Raw genomic sequence first — 23,962 nt, 5'->3', positions numbered from 1 at the left:
GATTGGGGGATGTTACAATGGCAGCTGTTGATGCTGAAGGAGAACATAGATTTGGGTAAGAAAAAGAAATTATTCTCACTCAACGACTTCTAGCTGGTTTTAGGAAAAGGGAGCCATTTTATCAGGTCTCCTTTGAACAAGAACATCCTATGTGATGCTAGTACAAACCCCACAGTGTCCTGTCCTGGTTTTGCCTCCTAGTCTCAGCTCTCACTACTGCCCATTGGGCATGTGATGCTCTGGAACGCTGACCCACTTGGCGTTCTCACACATCCTCTGCCCTCCTCAAATCCATGTCTTGCCTGCTGCTCTCCTTGCTGGTAAGGCTCTTCCTTCTCCCCCATTTGGTCTAGCTGTCTCCCTACATTTCTAAGCTTCAGACAAGGAATTATTTTCCCAAAGGAACCTTCCCTGACCATCTCCCTCCCCTAAAAAAGTGGAAATGCCACTTCTCACTGCTTCCTAGAATTTGCTGTGCATGACCTGTTAACACTTTGTATTATAATTATTAATGTACTGGTGTCTCCAGCCTCAGAGTTTCTTGATCTCCGCATCACCCAGCACAGTGCCTGAAATATAGTGGGTACCCAGAGGCCTTGTTGAAAATAGAAGCCCCAAGGGAAGATGAGTGATATTTCACAGTGGGGAGGGAGAAGCTGAAACCTATCTACATGAAATCCCCAAATATATTCCATTCTTTCTTTGTTGCCACCCTATCCTGCCTTTCGTGAGGGAGCAGTTGGCCCCATGTGAAAAGTCAAACACACTAGTCTTCAGGGACATTTTATGTATGTGGAAAAGTCTGGCATTTCCCAGAGGGGTGTTTGGCCAGCCCACCACTTGGGAGTTTTATCATAGAGTGTCTCAGGAGGTGTTATCTCCCTCTCTGGTCTTTGGGAGAGAAAAGGTGATCAAAGAAGCCAGCTGTAGGGGAACTTTTAGAGTCAGAGAGTGGTCTTTATGGATAAGGAAGGGGTCTGAGCTTCCAGGAACAGGGTGGAAATGGGCATGATCACAGTATGGGGAAAATTCTTCAAGAGCCTCCTGACCATTTTCACATGCAGCCATCTTTCATATCCCTATGAGATAAAATCACCCTAAGGGTCATAAACCACTGTCAGGGTATTGGACAAGCCCCATAGGTAGTTGCTCTGAGCCAGTAAAAGCATCTTAATTGACCTAAATGACAACAGTTATGTTATAAATATCTAGAATTTATGACCTGAGAAGGCATAATCACATCTTCCATCAGTTAAGTTTGCATAGGAGAAGCTTGGTGGATTTAAGATAGGGCTGCAAGTTGGGGGAAATCTGATTAGCCTTAACTTTATGACAAACACAGAGCTAAGTGAATCAGACTGCTTTCAAGTTCCTGATCCCTGGGAGTTAAAGGCAGTGGTGTTTCAGAGTCGGTAAAAAGCCACCCCGTCCCCTCTGTGCAGCTGTCATTTTATTGGCCTTGTAAAGTCTCGCGTTCACCGTGACAAATCCAAGACCGTATACCTGCGAAGAAGAGATGTTTTAGATTATGGGGTGTGCAGGAAGCAGACGGTGGAGTTAGAGGGTGTAAGCTGAAGGCTGGTTGGTGTATGTGTTTATGCTGAGCCCTCTTTGGAATGTGCAGAGTCATTGTGAAAAGCAAGTAAATGCAGCACCAAAGAGCACACCAGGATCTGATGAGATGCCTCGGCCTCTACGGCATTTGAGTAGGTGAAATTCAAGGCAGAATTCTAAAATGAATGCATGCATCTAAAAATTCCACAGATCGTTCAAGTTAGTTGAAAATTAAACTTGGGTTTTAAAACATAATGTATTTCCTGAAGTTTTCTATGAAGAGAAAGCACTGATACCAAGCAGTCCCTATTACATGTGAAGCAAAAATCATAACAAAACCATCCCATGAGAGGATGTGTGTTTTTAAAAAGACACATTATAGAGATAAATTTGATATCATTGATCAACCGGGTGATTGCCCTGGACTCAGTGATCAATGGAGTGGAGGAGTCATCTTTGAGGTAAAAGGTAAACAGCCAACTTAATCCCAATTTGCAGAGCTTCAAAGGTGAACAGTCATTTTGCTGGGCAATGAAGAGCTCAAGTTATCTATTTAATGCCAAAGTCTGTGAAGTCAGTGAAAATTCTTTAATGAATTTGAGAACGATCCTTCAAAGAAGCCTCCAATTGAAACCCACAGAGAGGCCAGTTGTCTTTGAACTCCAGAGATGAAGTTTATCCTAGATTAACCTGGTCTTTTGGCTGCCAGGGACAGAGTTCTGAATTTCGAGAGTGGCATTACAGTGCTTTGGCAGTCTTACCTGTCACTGATGTATTATAGCATGGACAAACCTTTTTGCTTCCCAGAGCTTCCTCCATCCAAAGGGTCCCAACCAAAGGGTCCATTTTGCACGTGAAATTCTTGCACATGTGCATGTTCTGTTTCTGAGGGGTCAAATGGACCCTGAGACGTACACTCAATTCCTTACTTCTCAGTGGGTATGAAACAAAACTTCAATTTTAGTTTTATTTTTATCATACTTTCCACTGTACTTCTATACCTTTAAACCTTGCATCTTCCAGATCCAAAATTCCATGCTTTACAATGTGGAAGAAATAGGAAATCTGGAACTGATTATGAAATTATGAAGGAGGGGAGGTGCAGAAACGTACGAGGATAAATGTACAAACGCATAAGCTCTGATATACACAAAGCCTGGTGCGAAGGACACATCATTTTGGGTTTGAACCCCTGCTTTTACATTTCAGCATAATGCAACCTAGCATTTGCTTGGTGTAGTGCTTGGGGAGCTTTTGGTGTTAACAGAATTCTTTTCTAAAGAAATTCCTTTGGATTCCTTCAGAATTTGTCCAGTTTCCAGGTTCCAATAGGAAAAACATGGATGAGATTTTAATAGAAAAATAGTGCTTCAGATTTTTCATTTGGCAAGCACCTACACTAGAGCTCCTCTTGTTTTATTGAGTGGAACGGGTCAGCATAATAGAGGAGCTCTCAGTGTTTGTACGCTGACGAGACAAGCGTGGGCCCCCTGGGAAATAGGCCCTCTGGGGGTTGGAGCCCACTTGTGGTTTGCCATTCATTTTCATCTCGTTGGAGAATACACTTGAACAACAATTATATGTGCCGATAAATCAAGACCAAATCCTTTAATGTTCTTTACTCATATCTCCTTGAGGAGGGAAAGCTGGATCTTTCCGTAAGTTATTTCAGATGTGATTGTCTTCCTATTGATCCAGTGGTGCTGGTAGTGGGATGTTTTATTGTTTGGCTTCAGTGCTTTAAAACTGATTTTAAAGGCAATGCCTTTTTATTATGAAAGATTTCAAATAATTCAGAAGTCTTTGCAAAAGAATTCCATTGTCCAGAAATACTAACACTTTGGTGACATAATGTGTCTCCCCAGTCTTTTTTTCTGTATCTAGCCTCTTAAAAAAAGAAGAAAGAAGTCATATTGTAAATGTTTTTATAACTTGCTTTTTGAACTTAACATTGTGTGTCGGACATGTTTCCACATTAATGGATATATACCTACAGCATCATTTTAATGATAGAATTTTGTGTTATTTAACTAGTCCTTAACGATGAACACTTAGCGCTTTTTAAATGTTTCCTATTAGAATGATGTAGCACTTTGGGTTTTACCTTTATGCATGTGTCCAATAATTTTTTTTAATAAATTCGTAAAAGGGAAGGTCCACATCTGCATGGATACATATTGTGATGTAACCTCTTAGAGAGGCAATGTCCATTCACCCTACTTTTAATTTTTTAAGATTTTTTTTAAGTAATCTCTACACCCAACATGGGGCTCAAACTCACAACCCCAAGATCAAGTCACATTCTCCACTGACTGAGGTGCCCCTCACCCTACTTTTATGTCTTGAATGGGACCACCTTGCTGTACAACCCCCCACCCAAGTCTTTTGGTTTTGTTTTACTTTGCTTTTCCAATTTAACTCTAATTGGTACAGAGTTCTCAGAATTTTACCTCTGGGTGGTAGGGCGCACACCAAGAAAAACAGCTAAAATGCTAAACTTGAAAGTCAGGGCACGGAGGGAGAGAAGAAAAGCATGCTTGTAGAAGTGACATGATGATGCTCAGCTGGCTTTTACCCTGCGGGTACAGTCCCTTAACTTGAATGTACGAAGTTTCTGAAAGAGTCCTCTTTCCCAGTTTCCCTGTGAGGACAGTTTTCTTTGCTGCAGGTGAAGATTTGGAGGCCTTGATCAATAAAATTAGGGAAATGGCCTTTGCTAGAAATGGGCGAGAGGTCCCACTTTCCTTACTCCAGATCTTACAGACACATAAAACAAAATTCAGTTAACCGGCTGATTTTTGCTGGGCATACGTTTTGAATCTGGAGCTTCTTGGCCATTGAGGAGTCTGAGGTTCGGGGCCCTTTTATCCTTTTATTGGTGAATTCACTGAAGTGTAGGCAGACAGAAAATGTTCAAGTGGCAGGCAGATAAACTTGTTAAATCCCTGGGAGTCTTTCCTTCCTTGCTCTGGGAGTTTATCATCTTGGCGGAGTTAAAAGGCAATTAGACCTGCAGGTCTTTGCCGGCTTGTTTATTGGCATTTTACACATGGGTGTTGAAGAGACAGGGTCGTATTAAACATTCCGATCCTGCTGGCCGGAGGGGAATGAGACCTCGGCCCAACTAAGTCTCCTTGAGAGAGAGCCTTGCCAAAAAGCTGGAGGAAAATCGTTTAAATATAGTACCTGTGCCCCACGATGCTCATTGTTGGTGGAAAATTGCAGTCGGCTAGCTCCATGCTGTGTTACATTTCCTGGGAAATGGTTTTATGGAAGGACGTTTGATGAAAAAATTCATTCCTTTTGTAATTGTTAGCTGCCCCTGTGGTGTTAGTTAAGGTAGAAGCACACTGGAAATGCTTCTTGCCCCAAATCTCCAGGGCAAACCCATTCATGATGAGGGAAGGCTACCAGTTTGAAATTGGATGAGGGACAGATTTCCATTAAGCCTCCTGGTCCTTCTGGTTCTCTGGGCCTCCCCTCCCCAGGCAGGCTGGTCCTGGGCAAGATTGTGGAGAAGTAGGTCTTAGATTTCTGCAACAACTTCTCCCTCTTCTTGCACCCCTCCCTCCATCTGCCCAGCCTTTCCAGAAGAACTCTCACACTTGTGTGCTGGTGAAGTAATACGGCCCCCATCCCTGCTTCCCAGGAAATTTGTACTTTGTTTTCAGAGTCAGCTTGGGCACTCATCTCCATGGAAGTGAGGGGAATTTGCAGGGCTGAGCACACCTTGGTGGTTAAAAACACAGGAGTCAAGCACCCATGGGATCAACTTAGGGCTCTATGACTAAACTTGTGGCAGGAATCCCTTCTGATCTCAGTGTTTTGTTTCTATTTTTGTTTTTCTTAATCTGTAAATTAGGGACAAAGATAATCTCTACCATGCTAATTTGTTGAGAGAGTAAATGAAATAATTCATGAAAAGTGCCTATTACCATATGCTTGTCACATAAGAGCACAATAAATGGTGGCTATTATTATTGTCATTATTATTAAAGTAAGCTTTATTTCTCTAACACGCACAGAATATGTGTAATATATGTACAGATGTGTACACACACAAACACATACACACCCCTCGTTGGCAATTATTTTTTGGCCAAACTTGTAATACCTTACTTAGCTATTGTTATTTTACCAGTCTAGGGTGCTGTTGACATATAAAAACTTATGTGGAGAAAGTGAGAAAATTCTTGCTCATGTTCAGAATACCTGGAATGTTTGAGGACTTTCCATTCCCACAAGTGACTATTGTTGTCAGCAGTCAAGGGAACTCCTTCCCTAAGTGGCTGCTGCTTATCCAGATCTTTGTTTCTTAAGAGTCAGGCACCCTGCCTTAATTTTCTCAACTAAAGAAAACACAATAGATGACTGCAGCTTTTATTCCCAATCTGACCTTCCGTGTTCTGAAACTAATTTGCCCTAGTGTCTTGCCAGCGTCTGTGCAAGGACTTCCTCTAGCCGAGTGATGTGGTTCTGATTAAGGACATCCTATAAGACTCAGGAGGATCGCCTGGGAAGGAAACCGGACTGAGGCTCCAGTGAATTTCCATCCTCCAGTCGGATACATGATATTGAAGACCAGAAGGTGTATGGAGTTTATCGTTAGGAAGACTAGGAAAGAGAATTAAAACAAATGGCTGACAAATTGGCTGTCTTTTATGCAGAGTTGACAAGCTAGTAAGCTCTTACCCGAAAGAGGATATGCAGAGCCCTCGGGCCAAATGGCTCTGCAGGCAGCAGGCTTTTTGAAGTCTCTGCTTGCAGGCCACCACTTTTAACAAGGCCTCTGCTGAATTGCCTCCTCATAAAGATGTGAAAACTGAATTTTTTACCTAAAATATCTTAGTTTCAACAACTATGATCATTGAATCCTCTCTAGCGCGTGCGATGTTAGGGTAGAGTGCATGTGTTTTTTTCTCCCTATTGGGTCATAACTGCTAAACCTTGCTTTATTATATGATGCTAGACCTTTCCCTGGAGCCCATGAGGCACCAGCTCACCCCTGCTGTAGCCAGGAGGTGACTCTGTGGAGTGCTCAAGGATCCCCGGAGTCGTGGGTGCTCTGCGTCCCGGGGTCCCCGGGACGGCAGTGGCCATGGCGGGCAGGGGGCAGTGCAGTTTGGAGAGCTTGGAGTGTCTTTACCAAATATCTAAGAATCTACTAATAGTTGTAACTCTAATATGATTTTCTTGTTAATCTCTGTCAAACCATGAAATCTGATATGCTAGCCATGACTAAGCCGTGAAATTTGTCAACTTTGTCTGTGATTTACACAAGCTCTGTTTAAAAAAGAAAAGTCTTAACACAAAGTGTGGAACATTATTTCCCAGCATGCTGCTAGTATCTTATGACAACAAATAAGAACAGAGTGTACACATTTCTTGTGCTGTTTCAGGGACAGAGGATGGAGAAGATAAAACCCCAAAACTAAATAATGTATTTCCCTTTGAGATGATAAATATGCACATGGTAAATCTGCTTGCTAGATGTCAGTAGAGGTGAAATAAACATTCAAAACAGTTTTATGCTTCATATCATTGGGCGTGATAGTAAGCTTCCTTAAAGTGGCAGAGTGCTTGTGAGAGAAAATAAACGAGTAAAGTCTGTATTTTTTTTAAATAGGTTATCGTAGGTTATCTAATTTTCTTTAACATAGTAAAGTGGCCACGAGTGTAGGCGTTGGAACTTGAAATCCTTTTTTATTGTTGGCTAGCTTGGTGAATTGTATAAGTCACAATTGACTTTTTTCCCTCCGTCTTCTCTTCTGAAAAATGGGGGTGATAATATTTTATAGGTACTCTGAGGCACAAGAAAAGATACTATCTCTAAATCATAGAACTAGGCACACATGTCCTTTTTCCATTTGAGCTACCATTATAGTTAGTGGCCTTATAAATGATACAGTAGATTGTTGGGTATCTCCGTTACCCAAAGGAAAATGGATTAAATTAAGTTCGTGTAATTGAGAAAAAAAAGTTGTTGTTTTTTTTTTTATTTTACCAAAGGAGAACTGGGCAGTTTCTGAATTTTCCATGTGAAGGAAGGGAGAGAAGCACAAAGGAGGAGAAACAGGTTGCAGAACTGAGGAGTGGTAGGGCCAGGATGGCTTTCTCTCCTAAACCTGCCAACTGCCTTTTCCCCTGGGATTCAAAGAGAAACAATTCCCAGATCTTAACTGTCTCCTGACCTCTACTCTATAGATTCTAGAATCAGATAATCAGATGACTTAGAACCTTGGTCACTTTGGTGACCATGCAGCCCAGTGTTTTGTTTTGTTTTGTTTTGTTTTTGTTTTTTTTAATGTTTACATATTTTTGAGAGAGAGAGAGAGAGCAGGGGAGGGACAGAGAGAGAGAGGGAGACACAGAATCCGAAGCAGGCTCCAGGCTCTGAGCTGTCAGCACAGAGCCCAATCCGCAGCTCTAACTCACAAACCTCAAGATCATGACCTGCGCTGAAGTCAGACGTTTAACTGACTGAGCCACCCAGATGCCCCTAGCCCAGTGGTTTTAAAATATGTCTTAAGATAACGAGATCTTATACAGTGCTCCAGGATCTAAGAGCGCCTTCTCAGATACCTGTCAGATCTGTGGAACATAACGTGAAAACTGTCAGGCCAATCTGTCCACCTTACTGACGATGAACCTTGAGTTGATGGAGTTCAGAGAGTTGATACAATTCTCACCACTGTTGTCTGAGCACAGCCTAGCCATGTCTTGTTGCCCTAACCAGATCATTTGTTATCACCCCACTTTCCCTCTTCTTGCACAAGTGGGAGGAAAAGAAAATCAAAGCACAACTAACACTTTAGGATGGCTTTAACTTGCCCATGCTCTTCTGGCATTCATGGACTTTTGAAACGTCCATGAGCATCATCACAGAATCTGCCCACTCCCTCCAATTGTAAAATGTTGTGACTGTGTGTATATATATATATATATATATATATATATATATATATATATGCTTCTAGGCAGAAGACCCATAACTTCTATCAGATTCTCTCAAAGGGGTTTGTGACCCTCAAAAGGATTAAGAATGATTTTCTTATAATTTCCTTATAATTAGTCACATTTCTGATTGTGAGTTACAAGATTAACAATTACATTCACTTTCTTAAACTTCCTTGGCAAATGTAGCAAATAAACCATATGAATGCCAAAGGTCCCAGGCTTGCTTGTGAAATAGCAGTTGGGTCCTGAATTCTTTAGGGTATTTCTGTAGCCTTAATTTTCAGCCTGGATTCTAACTGGGACTAGGTTTTAGCCATCTTTGAACCAAGATGGTTCCAAGTTGATAAAATAGTGCATGTTTATTTATAGTGTGCCAGAAAAGTACATTTATTTCCAGATATGAACATTGATTCACTTGCTTAATTCCGCTTGGGTCCTGGATTAGAGTTGTGAGAACTCACACTTAAAAATACAGCCTACCTAGTTATGCTAGTTAGCTCTTTAGAAGAGCTCCTGAGATGGGGGAAATGGATTAGCTCTGCAGATAAGCAAAGAGCCTTCTTTCAACTCCAGAACTTTTGTTATAGACGTTAAGGGAAATTCACCATAAACAAGCACAGGATCTCTCTGAGGTGATGGAAATGTTCTAAAACTGGTTTGTGGTGATGGTTGCCCAACTCTATACATTTACTCAAAATCATTGAACTTGACACTGAAAATGGATGAACTTGGATGCTATGTAAATTATACCATAGATAACTTTTTAAACAAATAAGGGATGGCTTTATAACAACTGTTGTTTAATTTTTCATTCTGAGTGTCAGACTAATTTAAGAATGTGATAAAAACCATAAATCTACTCCTCTCAATAAAGTATGGAAGTGCCCAAACCAAATTTTGCATAAAATTTCTAGATCTACTGAGGCTCAATTCCTACCTTAACCTGTTTTCTGCACAATGTTAAGATCCTTTTCTTGACCTTTGGAGTAAGGTTCAGCCCTGGCTAAAGCAAGGATTTGCTGCTCTTGGAAGTCTTGCTCAGTCATTGGCTCTGAGGGTGACACCTGCCACCCCAGTGAGACTGTCTCCTTCATACTTCATGCTGAGAAGGACATGGGGAGGGCAGAACTTGTCTTAGGTTATATGTAGAGTGTTGGGTATACTTGAGTATACTTGGGTATACTTATACACAGGAAGAGTATGCCCTGAGAAATTCATTCTTTATGTATCAAGAGTTGAGGACTAGTTCCTGCAGATTTAATGATTAAATTCTATAAAGGACAGTTTTCTTTCTTTCTTTCTTTCTTTCTTTCTTTCTTTCTTTCTTTCTTTCTTTCAGTTTGTTTGTTTGTTTGTTTGTTTATGTATTTAGAGACAGCAAGTGGGGAAGGGGCAGAGAGAGAATCCCAAGCAGGCTCCGCACTGTCAGCAGTGTGGAACCAACTGCAGGGCTTGAACTCACAAACTGTGAGATCATGACCTGAGCCAAAATCAAGAGTTGGACATTTAACCGACTAAAACACCTAGGCACCCCAGGACAGTTCTTTATACAGCTTGTAAGAGTCTCTGTGCACCTCTGCTAGAACCTCCAGACAAATACTTGTATTTTTCTATTATTGTTTATTCTACTTTTATCAAAGCAAAAAAACAATAAGCCTAAAAGCACAATGGGAAGAGGGCCAAGGCTCCTGGAGACTCCTTTATTCTTGCTCTTTCTCCATTTGAGAAGTGGTCATACCTTTGCCATCAGATTTCACTGAGTACAGGAAAGAAGTGAGGGCAGTTGGAGAATGAGGGGGGCCAGAAGAATGGGGCAGCTGGAACATGGTGATTGCTGGATGGGGAGGCTGCCTGTGAACTGAGGAAGCAGGGGTGTCACAGCTCTAATAACTTGAACTCCCTTGATACACTTCTCTATCTCCCAAGACATTAAAACTTCCAGTGGGAGAAATTGCTAGAATACAAACATTTTCACCCAACAAAGCCCCAACAAAGGCCAGCCATCACACATAAACCAACCTGGTTCTGACAGAAGTCAGTACTTTAAGGTACACATAAGTCTATGCCTTGAAGCAAAACCTCATTGGAACCCCATTATGGTGCAATCCTGGGCTGGCCTCAGCTAGAGCTGCCTGTGTGAAGACACAACCCTTTAGCTCACAAACCAATTCAAATCCCTTCTTTGAGGCTTAACAATTGATATGCTAATTAAATGAGTTCTATCTTCTCATTCAAATTAATCCTGAAGGAAGGACCTCTGCCAGTCTATTCTTAGTTACTGCTGGCATTTCAAGGAACATAAATAAGTGCATTTCCTTTAAAAAATATTCTATGGGGAGGCCTGGGTGGCTCGGTTGGTTGAGTGCCTGACTCTTGGTTTTGGCTCAGGTCATGATCTCACAGTTTGCAGAGCCTGCTTGGGATTCTCTCTGTCCCCCTCTCTGCCCCTCCCCTGATTGTGCTCTCTCTCTCTCTCTCAAAATAAATAAGTAAACTTAAAAATTAATAATTATAAATATAGATAAATAAACAAGCAAATAAATAAATAATTCTATGAATCCATCAATTTTTCTTATTTTAAATGGCTTTGCCCACATTTGTCCAAATAAGTAAGACTTCACCATCTTGGGCTTTTTCTCTGAAGAGTGAGTGTTAGGTCTTTGTTGGAGGGATAATTTCTGTTTCAGCCCAGCCTCCTCAACCTTTTTGGTTGAACCTGAATCCAGGAAACCCAGTAACAATCTTAAGATTTCATTTTCCTTCCTGTGGAAATGAGAAGCCAAATTCTCATGTTGGAACTCATCGTATAGATGCTTGTTCTTCATTTCTAATTTTCTCCTCCACGTTTTTTTCCTCTTTGTTGTCTTCAGGTAAAATAATTTCTATCTGATACAGTTTACCCCACCCTGGTCCTTAATGGGTCAGTGAGTCTCCTGTGGCTTCATGGCCCTGATAGCAGTGGGTATTGCTGTCTTTGGTCTTTTTGTTTAGTCAGTGCTGCCTAGCAGATTGTTTACATGGCTCTTGGAAAGTTCTAGGAGTGTTCTAGGACTCTAAAGAGTCCTTACACTTTAAGTAGAAGACATCATAATGCTACAAGGAATTATGTTTTCAAAGATGCTGTGAGGAAAATCCAATAAATACCTCAAATGATATATTAAAGCAGTGGTTCTCAGCTGGAGGTAATCTTTGCCCATACCCCTAGATGTCTGACAATGTCAAGAGACATTTCTGGTTGTCCCAACTTGGGGAGGGAGGTGCTACTGGCATCTAGTGGGTAGAGGCCAGAGGACACTTCTACACATCCTATAACATATAATGCAGTCCTAACAACAAAGAGTTATCTGCCCCCAAATTTCAACAGTGTCAAAGTAGAAAATCCTGCATTAAAGGAATTCTCACTCTTTTTTTCTTTTTCCTCAAGACCTGGGAAAAGAGAAGGAAAAAAAAGAAAGAAAATTCTCCATTATCATGAGTGCAAGTGTCCTAAGTTCTTACATCCCACACAGATCAAGAAATTGGAGAGTACAAGGGTACCACTGAGCAGGGCAAAGTGCAAGGTCAAGGCAGGTCTTCTCGGCTCCAACAGCTGTCTCAGCTCCAAGGAGAGACAACTCAGACCAAAGCAGAGGACCAAAAAGTTACAAGGATGTTTAGATTGTGATAAAAATCATTTTGCAGATTAAAGTGCTTCCTCCTGCTCATAAAATGGTATGTTCTTTAAATAACTCAAAACTAGGAGGCATTTAACTGTGTTGTGAGCAGGAGGCAGAACTGCTGCTCAGGGCCACGGTCAATGAATTCCATCCTTGTAATCAAGCCTACCCAAGCTGTAGGTGGTGGCGCTCTCCATATTTTCTCTAATGTGCCATTGAACGACCCCATGTTCTAAATGCCACTATTCTCAACCTGAAGGGATTCCAGAGATATTTCCTTGGACCCAGTTTCTCTCTCTACATCTCTTAGCTCCATTCTCCCTCACTCCTTCGGTAGTAGCTAGATGGCTGCTCAACTGCCGGATGCTTCCTCCTCCCATATGCAAGCCCAGATAGGAAGAATCTCTTTCCCAAGATCCTCAGCAAAGCCTCAGTATGTCTCATTGGCTTTTATTGGGTCACATGCTCATCAGTGAGCATTGAAGTGGCTAGGGAAATTCTAGGAGCCAGTTGTCTGAGGCCAAGGTCATAGCACACTCCTGAGCTGGGGGTGAGTCTAGTGTGATGCATGTGAGCCAGATGTGGGTAGATTTGTTGTGTCAAAGGGAAATTGGGTAAGATAATCAAAATAGGAGGAATGGATGTCCAGGAGAATAAACACACACACACACACACACACACACACACACACACTATTTGCTATGAAGAGGCTTTGGATTCAGAGGTGGAAGCCTCAGGTCCTTGCCTTTAATGACCTGTCTTTGCCATTAACTAGCTGCATCACTTGAGATAATTCCATAACTCTCCTTGCTTCCTTTATCTCATCCACAACATGGAAATAATACTAATATCAGGGTGGTGGTGAAAAATCAACCTTGTGATATTGGAAAGGTTGTGCAAACAAGTAGTGGTGGTGGTGTTTGAGTCAAATGGATTCAGTTCACCTTCTAGAGTCTAGAAGAAGACCAGCTACAACCCACCCAGCAAGTCTATGCCAGCCTTCGGAAGCCAGTGTCTAAATTTATCCCAATCCTCATTGTTGCAGGTCAGTGTGGGAAATCTTCTGAGGTCAATGATTGAGGTAATTGGCTTGCTGTGGATCTTGAAAAAGTCTCTCTGTTAAATGACATAATTGGTTTTAATTATATAATTATGGCACTTAAAGTGTGGGGGTGAAAGGTTACTATTATATTTAGAAGTAAGATCCCCAAATGAAGCAAGGGTGTTCAAGCTAGTGTTTCTTCAAATTTCTCTTTTTATTTTTTCAGAGGGAAGTCAGAGTAGGCTGGCCTTGGCCCTGGCCATTTTGGGATGATTATCCCGCATGAGGTAGTGCTAGGGCTGCTCACGGCATCATAGGAACCTTTGTAAAGAGACGGGAAAAGGGCTTCCGTAAAGACCTCATTGCGATCTGAAGTTAATGAGCAGTGGGAACTCAACTGTCAGCAATTGAATGTGATTGGGCAGGGTAATTATATGATTGCCTCTGGTGTTTGCACATGCACAGGGATATTTTTATTGGAAAAAACCTAATTGCTTACTTACTTAGTGGAGGGAAAATCTAAACAAATTTGTGTTGTCATAGATTAAAAAGACATCCTTTCTTTGTCTCTAAAATAGCTGCTTGCTCTCCTTTTTAGAAGTGAGGGTTTTGTTCTTTTCGTGTTCAATCAGGGATGTTGTTTGCAGGACTTGAATTGTATGCTAATATGAAAATGTAAAGGAAAGCTACTTTGGACTGGGCTTGGTATGTTTTGGTGAAATGGCCATGTGCTTGTTGCCATTTCTTAAACCATCCCCTACAATGGTCTCTTTCATAATGCAAATGCAGCTAGAACCCTGGGCAACACTCAAGCTACTAGGATTTTCACAGGGTTTTTGTTTGTTTGTTTGTTTATTTGTTTGTTTTGTTTTGTTTTCCTGCGTGGAGCCTGGTGGCAAGATTGGCTTCAGGAGCTATCTGGTTTTCCTTAGTTGCATTAGGCAAGTAGGAGGTATCATTTCTATGACAGCCTTTTTGACATCAAAACATCAAGGGTAAGAGGAGCAAAATGTTCCCTTTGTGATTTCCCAGGAACTTGGAGGAAAGGAAAGGGCAAAGTGAGAGAGCCTGAGGGAAGAAGCCTTGGGGCTCTCACTTTGATGATGCCAGATTTCTGCGCAGTGTTGAGTTTTGACAATCCTGAGTAAGTATGGTATCTCACTTACCTGTGATGCTGGTGTGCAAAAAACAGATTGCTGCAACTGGGTCTATTCTAGAGCAGTTCAACTCTGTATTATTGGTTTGTTTTTTCTATCTTCTTATAGAACAAACTATTTTCTAAGTTCTTTCCTGAGATCCCACCAGAAGAGGCCAAAGCATGACTGGATTGTGGGGTTTGGGGGAGCGCCTTGTGATGAGAGCAGCCCCTCAGATCAGCCATGCTCTCTCATCTCAGAATCTTGCACATGCTGCCACACCCTAGTCTTATCTGGCTAACTCCATGCCTCCTCTAGGCTCAGTGTTAAATGTCATGTCTTCCAGGAAGCCTTCCATGACCACTCACCCCAAGTCTGGGTTGGCTGCCTTTGTTTTATGCTCCATGACACCCTCTAGGTTCCTTTATCCACTGTCCTTTAATTGCTTGTCTCATTGTCCTGACAACCCAAAAGGTCCATGAGGGCAGGGCTTGTTTATATTTGTCACTGCTACATCCCTAGAGCCTGGCACAATGCTCCACGAGTGTGTTCAGAATGACCGAATGAGAAAGGAATGGTTGCTGAGTGTCCTAGGGAATTGTGGTATGTGCTGCCTGGGCTTCCCTACCCTTGCTGTTAATACCGCTTTCTTGTTGCTTATAATTTTCATTGCCCCAGATGATCCAGCTCTGTCGGAGGCACGGAGGCACAGTCAAATCTCATGCTGTACATTGATCACCTGTCCAACCTTTGCCTAGAGTGGGAGCCCCCAGTTCCTTCAAGAGATCCAACTTTACCTGTCTGTAAAGAAGAAGAGGAGGAGGGAGACAGCGGGGAGGATCCGGTGGCAGTATAACACCAGAGCAGGTCCAATGTTTACTTTTACCCTTTTGGAGGTGGGTAACTGCAAATACCATGGGGAGCTGGGTTTCAAAGAGAAACCTGTGCAGTGACCTTGGATTTGGGGGCTCACGCATACTTTATTTTTTGCTAGAGTGTAGAGGTTGCTGTTTTTGTATTTAATTCACAGCCAGACCATTCCATGATTACCCCAGCATAGAACAAAGATCAAGGTTCATCATCCACATGATGTAAATTCTTGTTATCGGTCTCATGTTGTTTGTGTCTTGCTATGTGGACAGAGAGTACAGTTCATTCATTGGTTCCTTATTTCCATGACTATTATATTTATCAGTTGCTTTTCAAGGCCTGTGATTTTCAGCAGGCTTTCTTGTTTTGATGCTCTGGCTTTTGATGTTTTGAATCCTCCCCCAACTCCACCTTAGACCATGAGATCCTGAATAACTACCAAAGAAATGAGCTGGCCTTGAGACCACTCCCAGTGTTTAAGTATGGCCTTACACAGCCCCGGGGGTGTGTCTAACCAGCTTTTTCCCTAAGCAGAACGTGAACCTCTGACTTTATAGGCCTCGGGCAAAAGGGCTTCCTACTAAACCCCTAAGCCCCCAAGGTTGGACTGCCTGTTGTGGGTTGGGCCATGATAACAATTTCTGGGTGGATGTACATTTGCATGTGGAAAACCATGGTTCACATGTGGCAGGAAAGAGTAAACCCTCAGAGCCGCAGGGGTGCTTCTTGCACAGTGGTCTGTGCCGACTTCCCTCGATCTAAAGCATACTCTCTATCCTTTGGTTCTGAGTCTCTATCTCGTTTTTGTTCTTCAGTTGCATTTCTGCTTTATCATAATAAGCATCTCAATTGGAATCTTTGGGGGTTCCTTCAAGAAAGAGAGTGAGAAGGGGTACGTGGGTGGCTTAGTCAGTTAAGCATCTGACTTCGGCTCAGGTCATGATCTCATGGTTTGTGAGGTTGAGCCCGCATCGGGCTCTGTGCTGACAGCTCAGAGCCTGGAATCTGCTTTGGATTCTGTGTCTCCCTCTCTCTGCCCCTCCCCCACTTGTGCTCTGTCTCTCTCTATCAAAAAATAAATAAACGTATAAAAATTTAAAAAAAAAAAAAAGAAAGAGAGTAGGAAGAACCTCTTCTTATAGTAGGTGTGTTCAGCAATGTTGTGTTCTTTGAATCAGATGGGGATGGGCCATGGTGAGCTTTATGCCTGAATTCCAAGGAAAAGTTCAGCTTAATTTTCAGTTTTGCCTCAGATGCCTCACTACCTCACATCCTTTTCTGGATTGAGGCAGATAATTACTGCCTACACAAATAAATCACATACTTTTGTAAAAAAAAAAAAATTTTTTTGGAATGACATTTGATTTGCAATTAAGCTTGGTGATGTGGTCTCTGAAGTGTCTCATCTTGTCTAATCACAATGATTTATGTCCTTTCAAAATACTTCTGCACACAGGGCTTAGTTCTCTGGTTATCATTGCATAACGCGGTGCAGGGAATAACTTAAGAACAGAAAAAGACAAATTAGAATAAATGGTTGCCATTTGAGGTCAGGCTCAAACCACTGATTATTTCTGTTGTTTTGTTTGAAAAATGTTTTCATGGCCATTCGTTGACTGATTTATTCAACAAATAGGTTTAAGCACCGTCTGTCTAAGCACCCTGACTGGACCAGCAACCTGCTTTCTGGCATCTATCACCTGGGAACTTGTTAGAAATGCAGATTCTCAGGCCCCACCCAGAACTGCTGAATCAGAAACTCTGCAGGTGGGGTCCAGCAAGCTGGGTTTGAATGGGCTTCCTGGTGATTCTGCTGCACACAGAAGTTTGAGAATATTGGTTTAAAACTTCTGTGAGTATGTGAGGTGAGGGCATTTATAGGAGAATACCTATAGCCCTGTCAGCCAGGAACTTGTAATCAATTTGGGGCACAAAGCATAAATTCATTAGACAGTTTGGCAGAATGATCTTTATAATAAATGTAAATTACATCATACACTCACTTCCTAAATGCCCCCATGCAGTTCCCTTTGTGCTTGGAATAAATATAAATGCTTGGCTAGGGCCTACAAGGCCTGGCATGCACATCCCCTGCCTACCTACCCAGCCTCATCTGGGTGCCATTCCCTCGCGTCCCTGGGGTTCTGCCACAGCACACTGGCCTTCTTTCTGATCCTGAAACACACCTGCTGAGTGATGTCTGCAGCAATAGAGGAAGGGGAAGGAAGAGAGAAAATTGCAAAAGTTAAGTAATAGGCTTGGTCACTGAAGTATTTTTATATACAATTCAATATTTAGAAACCAGTGTTCCTGTTGGCTAATATATTCATATATTGATATTTATATGTATCTATGTGACAATACGTTCATGTGATAACCTAAAGTAGCAGCCTTATCTTGTAGCATAGCAAAGTCTGAAGGAGTTGCTGAATTGTTAAGGAAACATTAAATACCGTTTAGTCTTAAGGTCATCTATTTGTATTGATTTCTGTCTCTAAGACGTGGTCCCATAGGCACAGTGCTCCGTCAGCTACTGAGAACTGAAAAAATGTGGCTGGGGGTATGAGGTGCTGAGTGTGAAATTATCTGTATGGCACCAGAACATGCCTGGAGCCCATGCATAGTTCTTGCTGGCTTCACTTTAGTTTTAGGAAGGATGGTGACCATGTTCATTAGGTTTTGTCTTTGTAAAGAGTTATCTGTGAATGCCAATTGTGGTCTTTGGGGTGTTGTATTAAATGTACCATGTGATTTGGGAACAAAGCAGCTGTTTGGATTTTTATTGAATGTAAAAAAAAAAGTGGTCTCTTAGGATTCTCTTTATAATGAGAAGAGGAAACACATATTTTAAATATGACTTGTTTAAAAAAACTTACTTGATTTCAAGGCAAAGGAGTTGTTAAAGATTTGGGACTCCTAGAGTGAGGAACCGATGGTTTTTGGGTGTTGTTTTTGTCTTGACTACCCACAGCTCTTTTGCAGTAACAGACTGTATTATAGACATAGCATCTCTGGTTTGGGGAATTAGTTGCTTTTTATGAGGTCTCTTGTTTGAGCTCTTCAGTAGAGAAGGGAAAGGTAGGTTTGAAGGAGCCATCAAGAAGAGTGGGAGGTGGAGGGGCGCCTGGGTGGCGCAGTCGGTTAAGTGTCCGACTTCAGCCAGGTCACGATCTCGCGGTCCATGAGTTCGAGCCCTGCGTCAGGCTCTGGGCTGATGGCTCAGAGCCTGGAGCCTGCTTCTGATTCTGTGTCTCCCTCTCTCTCTGCCCCTCCCCCATTCATGCTCTGTCTCTCTCTGTCCCAAAAATAAATAAACGTTGAAAAAAAAAAATTAAAAAAAAAAAAAAAAAGAAGAGTGGGAGGTGGGAAGTGCTCCTGGCAGCCTGACAGCCTTCCCTGGCCTTGTGGAGTTCTCCCTGGGGAGTGGAGGAAAGTCTCCCTACCACGTAAGTGCCCCAACTCACCAGGAAGCCCATCCTACTGGAAGACAAAACTAGGCTACCAGGGGTGACTGAGAATGCACCTGTGAACAAGACAGACACAGCCTATCCCTGCCCTCTGGGAGTCCACAGCCTGGGGGCCAGGAGATACTAGCGAATAACTAGTCAAATAAAGATGCATTTTCATACTGTGAAAGGTGCTCTGAAGGCTAAGAGAGCCAGGAGAGCAGAGAACAAAGCAAAAGATTTCCTCTTGGGTTAGCTGGGGAGGCCTGCTCTTTGGACATGAGCTTGAAGCTGAGAGCCAAAGGATAACCAGGTGGGTATTCATGCAGGTGTCTAGCTTGGTGGCATGGTGGGGGGGGGGGCGGTTAAGAGCGAGCATCCCTGGGGAGCTGGCACCATACCACCTCCCATACTAGCTAGGATTCTGCCCCAGAGACCACCACAGCAGAGAATCTCTGAGCAAGCACATGGGCAAAAACACCCAAAGCCTGGCTGCAGAGTGAGCCCCGGGCGAGGAGCTCTTCCCCCACAGAGACAGATTTCCAAGTGTGCACTGACAGGGCTCCCACCCCTGTGCCTAAGCGTGACGCCAGTACCTGGCCTCCAGTGCTTCCAGTGTTTCTCTGAGATCCCTTCTTTACGGGGCAGCCTTTGTTGGTCTCCCCCTTGAGAGCAAAGCTGCCTGTAGGGAACATTCATCATAACCTGGAAGATTCTTGTGTGACTTTTAGGGAGACATTTCAGTCATATTCAGAGAATCTTCTTAGGCGTGGCCAGCAGCTCTGAGGAATGAGGAGCTGTCTTCACCCGCTGCCTTCTTGACCTGGAGCCATCACTACACGTATCTCATTTGTCCAAGCAGGGACAAAGGTTGAGGGCAGGTTCTTTGTTTTCTTTGGGGATGTGTGTGTGTATGTGCGTGTGCCTAACATGCTGACTTTGCCCAGATCTGGCACTCAGAAATAGCGGACAAATGAGAGAAGATGTTCTGTAAATCGAAATGTCCTTGCAATACTGAAGCTCGATTTGAGGAGTGTGAAATCAAAGTGATATCTGTTTCATTCATTTATTCATTCACCCACCCAAAAGCAGTTACTGAGGTCTTACTGTTTCACTGTGCAGCCGAAACACAATGCCCAGCACATGGTCAGTCAGTCCACAGTCCATACTGATGATTACAGAGGAAAGACAAAACTAACTCTGCCTCCTGAATCTCTTTGTGTTCTGGTCCCACTGAGTTCTGTAGCTGTTCATCCCTCGCCTGTCATTTAGGAGTGACAGTGCAGACTACCAGGCTCTGAGCACGTCTGCTCCTCTTCAGAGAGGCAGAACTCTCCCATAGGAGGGAACTTGTGGCATGAGCTCTGACTTGTAGAGTGCCTAAGCACAGCTCACTGACTGTCTGCACAAAGCCTGGGAGCACAAAATGACAGAGGGCAGTTAAACTTCAGGGTGGTCTGAGTGGCTTTTAAAAAAATTAACAAATTAATAAAGACAGCTCTTTGGAGCATCTGAGTTTCTGCTTGCTGAAAAAAGCCTCGCCTGTTTTCTGAGGAGACAGAGGTTTCCTTTGATTGAAACAAAGGGACCATTTCTGCAGACCTGAAAAATTAGGGGCTAGGGTCCCAAACAGAGCCTATAAGCCAATTCTGCTCAGGTGGCTGTTGGGATGACCCACACAGGGTCCCCCGCCCCCGCCAAACCTGCAAATACCACATATAATCCAGATTTCTGGATCTGGGGGGGGGGGGGGGGGAATCAGATGATCCAGCAACACAGGGCCATATTCCCACAGATTGCTACAGCGGTCCCCTCTCATCCCAGCCTGCCCTTTCAAGTTTACTGGTCACTGATGTCTTGCTTCCAGTGGGCTCATATCCATCATTCACATTACCTTCCTGGTCCCTGTCAGCACAGTGTGCAGCCCCGATGAGGACATGCAGTGGAGGGCCTTGTGGTGGGCTCATAGTTGCGAGCAGCAGCATGGATGACGCCCAGATCTGCCCCTCCAGTAAGCTGTCCAGAGGCCACATGGCACCACCTTGTCGGGTCAATGTCAGTGGATCACCACCCAACCTGAGCTTCTCATAAGAACACAGTGGCCACTCACCCAGGCCCCACCTCATGGATTCTGACTCATTTGCTCCGGGCTAAGTGGGGCTCTGGGATCAGGTCTACCCAGGCAGCTTTGCAAGGCCTGCTCATGACCCATGCACAGACCACCTGCTCTCTCAGCAGGTGCTTACTCTCATCAGCACCTTTATAAGCCCCTATCGCCTTCCTGAATTAATTTGGAGCATTACAGGGACACCTGGGTGGCTCAGTCTGTTAAGCTTCTGCCTTTGGCTCAGCTCATGATTACGAAACTCATGGTTCGTAAGTTTGAGCCCCACCTCAGGCTCTCTGCTGTGTGCACAGAGCCCGCTTCAGATCCTCTGTCTCCCCCTCTCTCTGCCCTTCCCCCACTTATGCACATGCTCCCTCGTTCTCTCTCTCTCTCTCTTTCTCAAAAATAAATAAATAAATAAAAACTTAAGGATCACAAACCACTGTCATAAACATGGATTCAAAGCCAGAGCACACATGTCCAAAGTGGCTCTCAAAAGGGCTATAACACCAAAAACAAAAATGTTTTAGTTTGAAATCCTAGGTATATCAACAAAAACTGGGACTTGGGTGGGGAACATGGTAGACACAGATGCCTGCTTTGTCTTGTGCATAACCGTGGGAGGTCTCTCTATGTCTGGTGGTTCCTGAGGCAGGCCCGATGTGTGCTTCTCAAAGGCAGCCTGCTATTTTCTTACTAGATGCTTGTGGATTGTTTTTTCCTTATGTAGACAAGCCAATAATTTTGCTAACCTATATCTGGTACTTGCTTTCTTTATATTCCTGGTGTTTACTAAGCTCTTTTATCTTGCTGTGTACCTTTTCCATCTGCATAAATGTATTGCTTCTTTTCTTAGTTTTAGCCTTCTCTTCTGGAGCATCTGTTAGCCTCAGGTTCTTCACTATCTAATGCCCATGTCCCTCATCTTGTTGCATCTCCCCATTCTGGGGTAACCTTGCAAGTTGAGGCTTTGTTTCACTGACGGTATTTTCTGCAATGGTGATTCATGTCTTAGTTGCTTCTAATGTCAGCTGTGAGTCCCTTGTTGCATTTTTATGGGGTGGTAGGTGGTAGAATTCTCTTTCCATTTTACATCTTAGCTATGGCCCTCTGCCTCAGTGCCCCATATGAGCTTCTCGACTCATAGGGAAACTGAGGCCCAGAGAAGGATGTATTTACCAAAGGTTATATGGCCGTTTCCTGGTGGCGGTGAGAGTCGAACTCATGTTTCCTACCAGCTCAGTGTCCTTTTTGTCTCCAACATTCCACTTGCAAGATTGACTTGGAGGTGCAAAATAAATAATTAGGTAGGTAATCAACCTAACCAAATGTCATAACTATTGAGTATTCCCACAAAAACTACCTACCCCATATTCAGTTCTCTTCCTCTACAGAATAGCTTGCCTCAATGAGCAAATTTCAGTAGAGAAAGCTAGAACGTAGGGAAAGTTGAAACCAGTGGTTTTCAGTCGGGGGCACTTTTGCCCCCATCCCTACCCCCAGCAGACATTTGGCAATGTCCAGAGACATTTTTAGTGATCACAAACTCAGGTTGTATGTGAGGAGAGTGCTATTGGCATCTAATGGGTAGAGGCCCACTATGCACCGAATAGCCTCGACAACAAAGACTTGCTCTGCCCAAAATATCAATAGTGCTGATGTTTAAAAACCCTGGTTTAAAGGGAACAAAGTCTACATTTTATATCAGTGAAATACAATGTACCTATGGACTAAAGCCCCTTGGGAGTCCTCAACCATACACACACACACACACACACACACACACACACACACACACAAGTCAACCCTGGACCAGAATAGAATGCCTCATAAATATATATGTGACAGTTTCTGACATATATAGATACTATTGTGACTTCTAAAATAATAATTCACTTACAAATTTACTGAATTCCTAGTAGCTTTTTGTTGCCAGGTGTTTTTCTGAATCAAAAAATAAGAGAAATAAAATCACTGAAGAGGAAGGCTGTGCAACATTTTTTATCTTTAAAAGGAGTGCTCATCTAAATTATGCAGCCCCTGTCTTCCATGATAAATTTGAAGTTCGGTTGTGCCCTTTGTCAAGTAGCTCCCAATCTGAAGGAAAATCCTTAATGTCTGATGGCTTTTCCCAGTGGCTACAATGTTGGAGAAGATCTGGCAAACAGATGTTTATGGTGGAAATTTTCCATTCTAGAATAGTTCCTTCTGAGCCAGGAGGAGCGTTAGGTCAGAGAAGAATGTGCCAGACAATATGCCCCTTTGTTAATCAATGCTGTCACCTTGGCTACCCCTCCAGCAGCCTCATCTTCCTGAAATCTTCAGTAAAAAGGCCGTTCAACCAATACATGTGGCATCAGCCAGGAGTTTTCTAGCTCTGCTCTAACAACTAGCAACGACAACAAGAAATGAATTTAGTCAGATTCAAAGGAACCTTAAGACTCATTCTGTAACAATGTCGCATTTCTGAAAGAGCTCCTGAAGGCAGATTATCAAAAGCCAGTTTCTTGAGCAAAACTCTTGAACAATTAATGCAAAGTAATCAAGTTGACTATGCAAGGGTCTGAAAGCTTAGCAACATTTATTAAGTATGCTGGGACACATACTATATATTCAGTGCTCTGTTGGAGTAATTTAATTAGTCTTCATAATAACCTCTGATTTTAAGTACTGATATTATGACCATTTCATAGATATGGAAACTGAGGCTTAGGCCCACTAAGTGACTTGTCCAAGGTCATACAAACTGTTGGGCTAATAATACAGCCAACACTGCTGATTTTGAGTCAATAAGCTATCTCTTGTTAAACTGGAAAATTCAGTCCTTGTAGAGACATGCAGTTATTATAAGAAGTGATTTGAGTCCATTTTAATAGAATTGGCAAAGGATAGTGTCTGTATAATAATAACAGAAACACCAAGTTTGTTGAAAAAGGTATTTCCAGGTTATCTCCTCTGTTCTCATTTGCAGCCTCCACACACGATAGGGTGTGATACAGAAGTGACTTGAAGGGGATCAGAGTGATGCTCACAGTCAAGAATCAGGCACTTCCATTAACAACATGTGGCTCTACGCAGGTCACATGGCTTCTCAAGGGTTCAGACTTCTTCTGGCACACAAGGGAGGTGATAGGTTATTCAGCGACCATTTATTTGGCTCCTATTATGTACACAGATATGATGACAAGCTCACT

General features: G+C 42.9%; 1 protein-coding gene across 13 annotated transcripts in view; it reads left to right on the top strand.

The window, feature by feature from the left end:
• The window catches only part of ERC2 (ELKS/RAB6-interacting/CAST family member 2), a 923,107-nt gene that overhangs the window by 807,501 nt on the left and 91,644 nt on the right, over positions 1 to 23,962 (top strand). For 10 of the 13 annotated variants that reach the window (XM_043587674.1, XM_043587670.1, XM_043587676.1 and 7 more), the window contains one exon: positions 15,024 to 15,212. The exons of the other annotated variants lie outside the window; for them this stretch is intronic. The gene's annotated coding sequence lies outside the window, so the exon portion shown is untranslated. The remainder of the gene's footprint in view (positions 1 to 15,023; positions 15,213 to 23,962) is intronic. 13 annotated transcript variants of the gene reach the window in all.

Source organism: Prionailurus bengalensis, chromosome A2 (assembly GCF_016509475.1).
Source record: "Prionailurus bengalensis isolate Pbe53 chromosome A2, Fcat_Pben_1.1_paternal_pri, whole genome shotgun sequence".
Taxonomy (NCBI): Eukaryota; Metazoa; Chordata; class Mammalia; order Carnivora; family Felidae; genus Prionailurus; species Prionailurus bengalensis.
The sequence above is the reverse complement of the archived record's forward strand: the minus strand, read 5'-3'. Positions and strand labels throughout refer to the sequence as shown.